The 13,819-nt window shown below is 37.1% G+C and overlaps 1 long non-coding RNA gene across 1 annotated transcript; it reads right to left on the bottom strand.

The window, feature by feature from the left end:
* Positions 1 to 1,676: 1,676 nt before the first annotated feature.
* Positions 1,677 to 13,359, bottom strand: LOC139944547 (uncharacterized). The gene is made up of 8 exons (XR_011786973.1): positions 13,254 to 13,359; positions 9,459 to 9,563; positions 8,420 to 8,518; positions 6,747 to 6,879; positions 5,681 to 5,792; positions 3,959 to 4,083; positions 3,557 to 3,639; positions 1,677 to 2,162 (listed from the first exon to the last, which is right to left on the bottom strand). It is a non-coding gene; the product is annotated as an uncharacterized lncRNA (long non-coding RNA).
* Positions 13,360 to 13,819: the final 460 nt, after the last annotated feature.

Here is a 13,819-nt window from a genome sequence, read left to right on the forward strand (position 1 = left end):
AACTCAAAACACAGGTGAAAGTGTAGAGAATACGCAACACGAGGGAAAGTACTGGTAATTCTCCACACATGTGAAAGTGTAGAGAAAAAGCAACACCAGGGGAAGTATGGGCAACTCAAAACACAGGTGAAAGTGTAGAGAATATGCAACACGAGGGAAAGTACTGGTAATTCTCCACACATGTGAAAGTGTAGAGAAAAAGCAACACCAGGGGAAGTATGGGCAACTCAAAACACAGGTGAAAGTGTAGAGAATATGCAACACGAGGGAAAGTACTGGTAATTCTCCACACATGTGAAAGTGTAGAGAAAAAGCAACACCAGGGGAAGTATGGGCAACTCAAAACACAGGTGAAAGTGTAGAGAATATGCAACACGAGGGAAAGTACTGGTAATTCTCCACACATGTGAAAGTGTAGAGAAAAAGCAACACCAGGGGAAGTATGGGCAACTCAAAACACAGGTGAAAGTGTAGAGATTATGCAACACGAGGGAAAGTACTGGTAATTCTCCACACATGTGAAAGCGTAGAGAAAAAGCAACACCAGGGGAAGTATGCCCGATTCAAAACACAGGTGAAAGTGTAGAGAATACGCAACACCAGGGGAAAAATGGGTAATTCAAACACAGGTGAAAGTGTAGAGAATACACAAAACAAAGGAAATTCGAAACACAGGTGAAAGTGTAGCGAATATATGCAAAACCAGGTTAAGTATGGGCAATTCAGTAATGAAATGTTTACTAATCTACAACAGTTTTAATTAAATACACCTATAATGTTGTGTCAAATTTTCTTTGACACCTAATGAACCTATTTAGACACTAAAGTGTCACCTATTTCAGACATGCGACTCTGTATTTTGACCAAAAACAAAAGAAAAACCATTTTTTTCCAGAAACAGGCACAGCAGGATTTTGTACTGTGTTTTATTTGTCTTTGACACTAAAGTGTCACCTATTTCAGACATGCAACTCTGAATTTTTGCAAAAGATTTGAGGTTTCCAGAAATAGGCACAGCAAGATTTATTACTGTGTTTTTTTAATTTTCAATGGCTGAGAAAACCAGAACCATAAAATCAGCTGACCAGCTGAAAAGTTGCCTGGCTGCTAGTTGCTGATGTATGAGATGGGCGAAAACCCCCCTAAAACCCATAAGGGGAAAAAAGGGGGGGAAAATTCCCATGCCGGCTCCACTATATGGCAACCAAGTTTGTCAACTCCATGACATCAGCACACCTAAATTGAATGGCCTAAATGAATAGTGAGAGAAACATAACTACATACAACTAAGCCTTTGACATATCAATTTGGAATTTTGATTTGAATGATTCACCACACAAAGAAAGTATGAATGATTCACCATGGGTAAATATAGGTAGATCACCACACAAGGAAAGTATGAATGATTCACCATGGATAAATATAGGTAGATCACCACACAAGGAAAGTATGAATGATTCACCATGGATAAATATAGGTAGACCACCACACAAGGAAAGTATGAATGATTCACCATGGTTAAGTATAGGTATATCACCACACAAGGAAAGTATGAATGATTCACCATGGGTAAATATAGGTAGATCACCACACACGGAAAGTATGAATGATTCACCATGGGTAAATATCGGTAGATCACCACACAAGGAAAGTATGAATGATTCACCATGGGTAAATATAGGTAGATCACCACACAAGGAAAGTACATGTATGAATGATTCACCATGGGTAAATATAGGTAAATCACCACACAAGGAAAGTATGAATGATTCACCATGGGTAAATATAGGTAGATCACCACACAAGGAAAGTACATGTATGAATGATTCACCATGCGTAAATATAGGTAGATCACCACACAAGGAAAGTATGAATGATTCACCATGGGTGAATATAGGTAGACCACCACACAAGGAACGTATGAATGATTCACCACACCCAGGATGTGCACATTTCAATCTTGCAGACAATGATGCTCTTTCAAAAAAGCCTTCACTATCTTGGTGAAATTAGATTAAACCTTAAGATCCATCCCAGATACAAGTAGTTATAAATTCTAAGCTACAAACACTGAACTACTGCTGATAAAAAGGCATACTGTCCACTGGTGATGGGCTGGAACACGAACGGAGATCCGACACTCTCTGTCTCAATTAGTTGATCTGTAGAGGATGAAAGAAAGGAAAGAGAAATAATATTAAACAGTTAAGAAAACCTTTAACTAGGCCAAAACAACAAACATCTGAATATATGCGTCAAAGTATTGGTACATCTTGAAATTTAGAAAAGTTATATCAATTTCAATCCAATAGTTTTCAGTCAAGAATTTCCAGAAGTAGCATGTGAAACTTTCAACAGGTAATGAGCTGCTAAACTTCAGGGATGTGATAGAGTGTTGAAACAAAACTATGGGCACAAAGCGTGAAAGCTTGCGAGCGCAAAGCCCACTTACAATCATTTATCTTTGGTTTGAAAGACCCACAATCAGAGGTGTGCAAATGGTTTTATCTTCATTTTCTTATGAATAAAAACAATAAATAATTAACACTACGACAGTGATTTTAGCGATACGTCTTGGCCCAATTTCATATAGCTGTTGTTAGCAGAAAATAAGTAGAATATAATGATCCACACAAACATGCCTCGAAATCGCATGTTTTTTATTACTATGTGAACCAACACGGTCGGCCATTTTGTGGTGTCCAAAATTTGACTCCACAAATAGACGTGTTGTGTTCACGATGATAAGGAAAAACTGTGCATTAAAACATGTTTTAACCAAGCAATTCATAATAGACACTACCAAACGTTTTTTTTAGACTAACTCGCCCGATCCAAGGCAACGTGTCTCTTTAATAACAAACAACTAATGCTCAAACATAGTTCTGGTTATGGTCTCTTAGTAAGTCTCTCCTTGCTACTGGACTGAGGTATTATATCTACCCAAAATTAGTTTAATGTTTAAAGTTTTGCCTTCAGAGTTTTTGTAAGCAACACAACGAGGTACATAAAGGCAAGCAAATGCATTTTAGCTGGGACATAATGAGTTTTGTTTTGCAATTTTCAAAGGCACATCTAAGAAACCAAAAGAAGGAAATCAGCTGATCAACTGCAGATCTGCATGCCTGACACATTCCTGGAATTGTTTATAAGATTAAAGACACTGGACACTATTGGTTATTGTCAAAGAGCAGTCTTCTCACTTGGTGTATCTGAACATGCACAAATTAACAAACCTGTGCAAATTTGAACTTGTCGAAATTGTGAGATAAAAATGGAAGAAAAAGTTGTGAGCTTTCAGATGCTTGATTTCGAAACCTCAAAATAAAATTCTGAGGTCTCAAAATAAAATTCTGAGGTCTCAAAATAAAATTCAAATATTTTAGTGGAAAATTGCTTTTCTCAAAAAACTACGTTATTTCAGAGGGAGCCGTTTCTCACAATGTTTTATACTATCAACAGCTCCCCATTAATCAAAGTAAGTTTTTACGCTAACAGTGATTACTAAAAGTGTCCAGTGCATTTAAGCCTATTTGATTAAAAAAATGTATCCTACCTTTTATTTTGTGTATTCGCACAAATGTATTTCAAAGTTGTTTCACTTGCTACGGTAGATTGTTGCCAACATCCAATGACGGCCTGTGTAGATAAAAGAATAAACGAAGAAAAAAGACCATCAATGCAAATCCCAAACATCAAAGCATCAAATAAAATAAAAAATCAAATCAAAATAATGAAAGCTAGCACGCATCTCAGGCCTGTGAGTGGGTTATGGCAAAAAAAGGCGGAAAACTGTTGTCCGGATTTTGGGCCATCGGGAAACTTGTCCGGATTTTGGGCAAGCACTACTAACACTTTAAACTGCAGGGAATCCTATGGTTTGGCAGCAGGTACCACAACGATATAATAGATGTTAGATTTGCATCAGGGATAAAGAATATTAACTCTGGTATTTTACCCTTCGAAGTTGGTAAAGTTGTCCAAATGCTCCATCCTTCACAGATGTGCTTATATCTCCGTTGACTGTTTAATGGTCAGCCACTATGAACAAAGATCTCACACTCTACGTCTGGATTACTTGATCTGTAGAAGATGACAAAAAGTAAGGAGAAAATTTTTTTTACATTTTATTAACAATTTCAATCATTAAGGGGGGGACTGATTTCATTGAGAAATTTTGCACAGCGAACTATCTTGACTTAACATGATATTTGGTCTTTGGAAGTAGGACAATTTTATCAAGTAAAAGGGCTGGCCATTATGTGCACTCTAATAGACTTCTTATATAATAACACATAACGAAAACTAGCGCGCATCTCAGGCCTGTGAGTTGGTTATGGAAAAAAAAAGGCTGAAAACCGTTCTCCGGATTCAGGAATTTTGCACAGCAAACTATCTTGACTTAACATGATATTTGGTCTTTGGAAGTAGGACAATTATATCAGGTAAAAGGGCTGGCCATTATGTGCACTCTAATAGACGTCTTATATAATAACACATAACGAGAACTAGCACGCATCTCAGGCCTGCGAGTGGGTTATGGAAAAAAAAAGGCTGAAAACCGTTGTCCGGATTTTGGGCCATTGGGAAAATTTGTTTGGATTTTGGGCCAGCACTACTAAGGTTAAAAGGCTTTAAAATAAACTGCAGCGTAGACTGAACATGTCACACTTCTTACATTGTGCTGTGCATTCCTCATTTTCGAGATATTTTTGACGCATTCCTTAGACAGGTATTCCACAAACGCGATGCGTCCTCTCGACTGCGATATTATTTACTTGTCACAAAAATACGCTATTGATACGCTATACAAAAAATAATCATGAATGTTTTTTCTTTGTTTTTCAATACGTCTCGCTGTCACAACAGATTCGAAAAAGTATTCAAAAGTTACATTGCCATCATATCAGCATGCAGCATGAACTCCACACACGCATGATATGAAAGCGGCAAATTCAAATGTGTTTTCATTCGTATAGTTAGGTACCAATCTTATCCTACTATCCAATAAACCATCGCACTCAGGATTTGCCTACATGACGTCACTGTTGGTAACCTTATACCGCATACATTCTACAAATGCGTTGTAGAAATTGGTTCCACAGCTTTTCTAAGGCTTGACGTGTGTGGGATGCAGCGGCAATCGGCAAACATTCGCTGATGTGAAGATTTTTTTTCTTCTGCAAGCGATGTTTGTTGAAGAGTAAGTTTGAAACATTTTTCTTAAAGGAACACGTTGCCTTGGATCGGTCGAGTTGGTCTTTGAAAAGCCTTTGAAGCAGTTTGTTATGAAATGTAAATGGTTTGAAAGATAATTTAAAAGTAAAATATTATGATCCAAACAAACATGCTTTGATATTGCACAGTTTTCCTTTTATGTCGCGACGAAAAAATGGGTGGCCATTTTGTGGAGTCAAAGTTTTGACTCCATAAAATGGCTGACCATGTTTAGTTCGCGACGTAAAAGGAAAATCGTGCAATTTCGAGTGATACTTGTGTGGATCAATATATTCTTGTGTTAAATTATCAGTCTTACAATTTGCGTTTCATAACAAACAGTTTCAAACGCTTTTCAAAGACCAAATCTTCCGATCCAAGGCAACGTGTTCCTTCGAAGCTTAGTATGATCAAATTGTACAATATCCAACTTCAGGCATCTCAAACAAATGGTTTCTCTTACCTTTTGACTGAGAAGAAATCTTTGAATCTTCACGCAGGACTTCATGTGCATCATAAAGCATCTACTTTGGCGGAGTAGACTTTATCTGTCCAATGACATCTGTAGTTATTACCTAAACACAAACAAAATATAAAATGGTTTGTGAAATGGTCTGTTAGTTTCTTACGAGGGTGCCCCGAGGTTATTCTCATCACGGCAATGATAACTTAAGGATTACTCAAGATGCTAAAAACAAAGGTCTCAAAAATAAGACTGCATGTAGACATTTCTATTTTATAACGGATGTAATGTCGTTTTGACAAAGAAATGTTTCAAATCAACACCAACTACCAGGGCCCAGTTTCATAGCACTGCTTAAGGGTAAGCAAATTTGCGAGCTTACTGTAGCAGAAAAATTTGCTTAAGCCTTAGCGAATTTCACAGGTTAGCAGACAAATTGGGCGGATTTGCATTGTGACGTCATTTATTTTTTAGCGGTTAGCACCGGAAGGTTAGCATGCTTACGGTTCGTGTGCTTACGGTTAGCAGCGCTATGAAATAGAAATCGCATAGTAAGCAAAAAATTCAGCCGCTAAGCAGCGCTATGAAACTGGGCCCTGGTGGTTTCATTTTTAACAAAACTTAGCCATTTTTTAGCCAATGACATTGAATGATGGGGGGACAATTTACCCTACTCACACATAGGGACCTTTCCGAACTATTGGTAATTGTTTGCAAACAGTAGGTCTTTATTATAGGTCCTGATTCAAACATTTTCCGTAATATTACAAATTATGTATCATACCTGTGAAGTTTTTTTTTTTACCCATACACCGATGTGTGTTAGCACTGTATACTCAGTACTTCCCCCCGAGTCCTGTGAAATTATATCACAGGCATATTACTCGGGTGGGATTTGAACCCACGACCCTTGCAATTCTTGAGCAGTGTCTTACCAACCAGACTACCGAGATTGCCCAATATCTAGAGGTAGTTCGAATCTTAAGTTTTGGCAGCAGGTACCAAAAGGATATAATAGATGTTAAATTTGCATTAGGGATAAAGAATATTAAGTTTGGTATTTTACCCTTTGAAGTTGGTAAAGTTGTCCAAATGCTCCATCCTTCACAGATGTGCTTATATCTTCGCTGACTGTTAAATGGTCAGCCACTACAATGTAGGAACAAAGGATCTGACACTTTACGTCTGAATTACTTGATCTGTAGAGGATGACAAAAAGTAATGAGAAAGAAAATGAACATTTTTAAAAAATTTCTATCACTAAGTCGGGAATGATTTTATCCAGAAATTTCGCACAGCCAACTATCTTGACTTAACATGTTATTTACACACAGAAGGCTACATGCATGATATTTGGTCTTTGGAAGTAGAACAATTTTATCAAGTAAAATGGCTGGCAAGACTTCTTATAAAAGAAAATGAAAACTAGCGCATCTGCTCCCCGTAGTGCGGCACAGAAGCTTTCAACCCAGTAAAAGCATGTCCAAATTGAGGCACTTAAGTTGTCTTTAAAGGAACACGTTGCCTTGGATCGGACGAGTTGGTCTTTGAAAAGCGTTTGTAACTGTTTTTTATAAAATGCATATGGGTAGAAAGATGTTGTAAAAGTAGAATACAATGATCCACACAAACATGCCTCGAAATTGCACGGTTTTCCTTTTACCTCGTCGACTAACACGGTCCGCCATTTATGGGAGTCAAATTTTTGACTCCCATAAATGGCCGACCGTGTTAGTTCACGCAGTAAAAGGAAATTTCGAGGCAAATTTGTGTGGATAATTGTATTCTACTTTTAAAACATCTTTCCAACCATATGCATTTTATAAAAAACGGTTACAAACGCTCAGTTATAGACCAACTCGTCCGATCCAAGGCAACGTGTTCCTTTAAGCCTCTTTTGAACTTTTGAATGAAACATTGTGTAAATTTGGGTTGAATGGATGATGAAAGAGTACATTCCAGGCTTTTTGGTTATCAATGTTTTGTAAATCTTATCAATTACACCAGAGATCATTCACTTCGCCACAATTGTCTTTGGAGAAGCATGAAAATCAGCCTGTCTGACACAGCTTTTTTGCGACCTCAAGGTCTGGAAAACGAAAGGTCACACTTTGGGGTGAACGATTTTGTAAAGATGAAGAGTCCTTGTTTCATCGATGTAAAACTAAGTGTGATTGGTCCAAAACACTGATCATTTTTCCCCGCAAAGTTTCCTTCCAATAAGCACCTTTCTTGCACACAAAAAAATCCAAACGGTTGTTCATTGGTCTGTTGATACATGCCTGCAACATGACCCAATGTGGGACAGTTCCACTCGAGTGTTGGTAAGAATGCGTATCAACATTGTGAGAGCTACCAACATTTGCTTCTTGCAATAAGGGAGATTTTGTACAATAATCAGGGAGAAATTTATAATTACATTCAACATGATAGAGACAAGGAAAATGGTCAGACAGTAGGAGGGTTGAATATGCAATGTGTAGGGATCCGTTCAAGGTCTAGAAATCTGATATGAATCTGCGAATCCGTTAGCGAATCACTTTGCGAATCGATTTGTGTGAAAACTGCAAGGATCCTGAATTCTCGGGAAATATTTTCAGCGAGAATCTTCTGCATTCACCACATGACACCATAGTGCAGGCTCACCTAGTTTATCCATCTTACTAACCACATGGATGATATTGAATGGGTCAAATAGTACAAGTGTTAATAAGATACTTGTGAAGAACGATGACTCACCTTCTTCTTCTTCTGGTACCTCCTCAGAAGTGTTGTTCGGAGACTCCTCTTGTTCGTCCGTCTCTTCTTGAGGTTGGGGTGTGGTCTCATCTTCGGCTTCTATGGAAAGTTTCAGTATTACCAAAATTAATGAAATTATTGCGTATCAGATTACATTGACATGAACAAATATAGAACGGCAGCCCAGATTACTTTGGTTAAAGGAACTAGGTAACCAATATTCGAGTAGAGGAACATTTAGTGTATAACCCGTCATAGTCAGATATGGATGTCTGCCGGGGACAGTTAGACAAAGTTTCATGTAAATTTGAGCTTATTTGACAACTTGTTAATTTCATCCTTTAGGTTTGTACACAAACATTTTGGGGAAGGGGTGTCTGGAAGGCCTATTGCAGCGGATTTTTTTTTATTCGGCCCATTATTTTGCCTCTTTGTTGGGGGTCCATGTGCCACACGCAGCGGGGGGTCCTCGGCAGACATCCATATCTGACTATTTCAGGTTATCCACTAAATGTTTCTGTACTCAAATATTGGTTCCTTGTTCCTCTAACCAAAGTGCTCTGGGCTGCCGGTCTATGGTCTAATATACATTCTAGGGTGATCATCGTTATGATTTCCAACCATGCCTGCTGACAATAGACCAGGGCCAAATTTCATAGAGATGCTTTTAAAGATTGCCTAAAAATTTGCTCTTAAGCCTGTGAGCAGAAATGAGAACCAAATCAGTCACAAATGTTTGTAGGTCGAACACAGCATGGCTCGCGGTGATCACACACACAGAGCTTTTGTGCGTTTTTGGCCAAAAGTTTTTATTATACAGTTCAGTTGCATTTAAAACATTACCAGCAAATCACTGACCACTGCAGATTTCTGTAACGTGTCTCACAAACATTTTCCACCATTACCTTTTGATTATGTTTAACTTTGGGAAAATGTTTTTAAAATTTAAACATTTTTCTTAAAGCTTAAGATGATCAAACTGTACAATATCCGTCTTCGGGCATCTCAAACAAATTATGGTTTTTCTTAATAAATTTACCTTTTGACTGAAAACACATCTTTGAATCTTCACGCAGTGCATCATCAAGCATCTACTTTGGGTGTGTAGACTTTATCTGTCTAATGACACCTGCATAGTTATAACCTACAAACAAAATATAAAATGTTTTGTGAAAGGGTCTGTTAGTTTCTTAAGAGGGTGCCATGAGGTTATTCTCAAAACACTTTCTCCATATCTAGTAGTTTTAAACAATACGTGTATACAAAAACTCCCCAAAGTCTACCGGTAATAAACACTGTAATAATGTTGGGTCTTGACACTTGCGGCCAAGCAAGACACTTACATGTAGCCCTGCTTCGGGCCACTGCAATGGAGGAGTCAAACTCTCGATAGTTAATTATATTTTCATCTTTAAATAGAAGGAAAAGCCAGAGAGTCTTAAAAAGCAAAATTTTATTTGCAAAGGTTAAAGCATAAAGCAAGGACCAGGGCCCAATTTCATGGAGCTGCTTGACGGTCTATTTTGTGCTTAACAGGCGCACGCAGCAAATTTTTCATTTCATAGCCTTGGTTAAGGGGTCATTCCGTGTCAAATCACCCAATGGGTTAAACCCTACCCTCTTCAAATTTGCTCAAATTTTTTTTATGGGGTAATAATGGCTCAACAAGCTCAAATTTCAATTTTCAGCTCTATCCGATAAACGGTTTTCGCGCTACGACATGCTCTTTCTCGTTGATTTCGGTCAAAATGCGCCTGACCTCTGACATTCAAATGACCATTAATCGGTAATCTTTGGGTCAAATTGGTTGAAATTGGTGTCTTTGAAAAGGAAATTGTGTAAGCTTTCCAAATATGTCTTTATTTGTTTTGTAGGAACATGTTTAGGTATGATAACCTTTTGACCTCTACTTTGACCTTGAATTTGACCTTGTGGATCACGTGATCTGGAGATGAACTTCGGTGAAAATTTACCCCCATATGTTTTCTCCACAATATCAAAAAATTAGAGTTATAATAATTTTGGCTTGCCTTCAAGCTCCATTCAAAGTTGCCCTACTGGCCTATTCCTACGCAAAGTACATGTACATAACATACATGTCCATACGTATGTATATCAAGTGAGGCTATGGTCCTCTAGCAACATCATGATATACATATGTATGGACATGTATGTAATGTACATGAACTTTGAATAGGAATAGGCAAGTAGGGCAACTTTGAGCGGAGCCTGAAAGCAAGCCAAAATTATTATATCTCTAATTTTTTTATATTGTTGAGGAAACATATGGAAGTAAATTTTCACCGAAGTTCATCTCCAGATCACGTGATCCACAAGGTCAAATCCAAGGTCAAATTAAAACTCAAAAGGTTATCATACCTAAACATGTTCCTACAAAACAAATAAAGACATATTTGGAAAGCTTACACAATTTCCTTTTCAAAGACACCAATTTCAACCAATTTGACCCAAAGATTACCGATTAATGGTCATTTGAATGTCAGAGGTCAGGCGCATTTTGACCGAAATCAACGAGAAAGAGCATGTCGTAGCGCGAAAACCGTTTATCGGATAGAGCTGAAAATTGAAATTTGAGCTTGTTGAGCCATTATTACCCCATAAAAAAAATTTGAGCAAATTCAAAGAGGGTAGGGTTTAAAATTGTCTTTTTTTTGGGTGATTTGACACGGAATGACCCTAAGGCGTCTTCTTACCTATATCATATGGACTATTTGTAAGTCTGAAATTCCGTCAAAAATTACCTTAAAAAATATATTAGATGGATGCTTGACAAAGTTTTTATTTTTGATAGATTTTAGGTATGAGAGGCTGCAATATACAGAGAAATTACAGTAGTGCTGAGCAAGAAAAACATTAATTACAGACAATATTTGTTTTTTTTTCCTGTCAACTTTTTGACCTCCTCTGTCAGTCTCATTTCTGTGTTTGTTGTTTTGTTGATTTTTTACAGACTTTATTTGATGAATACATATGAATGTACCTTGCGATTTACTTAGTTCCGTGCTATTTTTGAATTAAATATATAGGCCCCTATAACCACAGGTTCCACTGCTGGAGAGTCTACATTTTTTAAATGACCACTGCAAGATGAAAACTAACTGAACTATCCTTATAATGTACATTTTAGTAAACCTAAATAATATCGTAGGATGTCCTGTTTTCAAGGTGTCTCTAAAATCAGGGCAAATCTTTTACCTCTCTGTGCGCGATGTAAACAGTCCCTAGATAAAATGTTTGTGGTTTTATTTGCCAAGCAAAGAGGGTAGTCTCCTCTCCCTTGACCAAAACTTAGAAGCACATAAGGCTTGACAGGTTAGTTGCACTTGTGAATGTTAAAAGTTTGGTATTTAAGGCAATTTTAAATGGTACAAAAAATGGGGCCTTAAAAAAAAATTGCCCACTGAAAGTGTTTCATCAAACACCATTTCAATTCACAATTCAGGGTGATCAAATCATGATGACTGGACATTTTGCTGAGCATTCTGGAAAAAAATACACAGGTTCAAAGACGCCATGTGCCTCATATCATTTTCTAATATATTTGGAGAATTTTGTTTTAACCCTCATATCAATATTATTAATATTAAAGCCATTGGACCCTTTCGGTAAACAGTGTTGTCCAAGGCACACACTTTGTGTACCACAACTTCTATATCAAATAACAAACCTGTGAAAGTTTAGGCTCAATCGGTCATCGGAGTCGGGAGAAAACAACGGAAAAACCCACCCATGTTTCCGCGCGTTTCGCCGTGTCATGACATGTGTTTAAAATAAATCTGTAATTCTCGTTAACGAGAATTTATATTGTTTTACCGTTTTCTCAAAAAGTAAAGCATTTCATGGACTAATATTTCAAGAGAAGTCATTCACCATTACCTTCTGTAAACCCTGTAAATTATTTGTAAATCTGTGAACTTTTTTTTTTTTTTCTGTACCGAAAGGGTCCAATGGCTTTAAAATTTAAACATCCGTCCAGGTGATTCACTTATGACATGACTGTTTATTTAGACGCTTTATTATAAATGTTAGGAGCAAAAAAAGGGGGAAAAAAACTAAAAAATTGAAAGCGAATAATTATTCTCACTTTTTTGTTAATTTTGTTAATTTTTTGCAAATTACCATGGTAATTCTAAAATGTCAACAAAAAATATTTTAAATAAAATGAAGACAACTGCTGGCTCTAGTGTAGAGTCATACACAAAATCTCACAGAACACTTGTAGTCACTGCGAATGTTTATTCCACGTACTGCTTCCCCGGGAAACCATGTACTGTCTCGTTTGCCTTGAAAACAAGACTCAAAACTCAAAACAAATGGACCAGTTGAAGTCATCGAAAATCGTTGTGTGGTGTGAAAATGTCATTGTCAATGTCCATCACGATTTAATATATGTTTGCATAAGTTGATATGTGGCGTGATTATTTTTTTTCTGATTCAAAGAAAAAGCCATAGTATTAGTACCGTGAAAACAGGACATCCAGATTCCAGTGCAGTGCAGTGCCAGTGGAGAAAAATATACAAAATTATTTAAAATATATCTAAAAAGGTCCAATTTTTAATTAATATAATTGTGCAGACCATTCCCTCTCATCACAGTTTAACTAAATCATTATGTTGTGATGATGATTGCGCACATGGTCAGTGTTGTTATTGTATATACCTTTCCTACTCCTGCCGATAGGGGGCGCTATCTAATGAGACAATTTTTTTTTAACTCAAAATATGAAAACAGCCCCCACATTCAACTCAAAATAATCATGTGAAAACCCTACAAATCAAAACAAAAATTATAAAACTCAAATGTATAACTCACCATCACGCTTTTGTGGTAGTTGTGTCTTTAGAAACCCGTAAAAACTTCATTTTGTTGGGCACTAAAGCACAGAAGTGGTCGAGAGACATTTTGACGTCGTCCATTTTGTCTTTGAAACTCGTGCGCTCTTGGCACGCACGTGATAATCCAAAGGCTTCCGAAACAGTCGTTTTCATTGGTCAATCTTCATCAATCGGTCATAAACTTCCGAAACAGTCGTTTTCATTGGTCAACCTTCATCAAACAGCTAGTTTCGTTTGTTTTGGGGTTTTCAAAAATTACATTAGGCCTACTCCAATCAAAATTAATAGACTAAAAATTAATAGTTGTTTTTGTTAACAATGCCACAATAATAATTGTTATAAAGTTGTTTATAGAGGTGTAAAATTCGCGGCACAAGTTACTTGCACCACGTGACGCAACTCAGAAACTAATTTGCATAACCTCCTTGGTTGTTGGACAACATCTTCATACACTTTTGTGGGGTTTTTTTATCTCAGAAGTTTCGGCATACTATGACAAAAAGGGGGAAAATCTAGATAATGATCATTTGTAAATGCCTGTGA

Source organism: Asterias amurensis, chromosome 11 (assembly GCF_032118995.1).
Source record: "Asterias amurensis chromosome 11, ASM3211899v1".
NCBI classification, from domain to species: domain Eukaryota; kingdom Metazoa; phylum Echinodermata; class Asteroidea; order Forcipulatida; family Asteriidae; genus Asterias; species Asterias amurensis.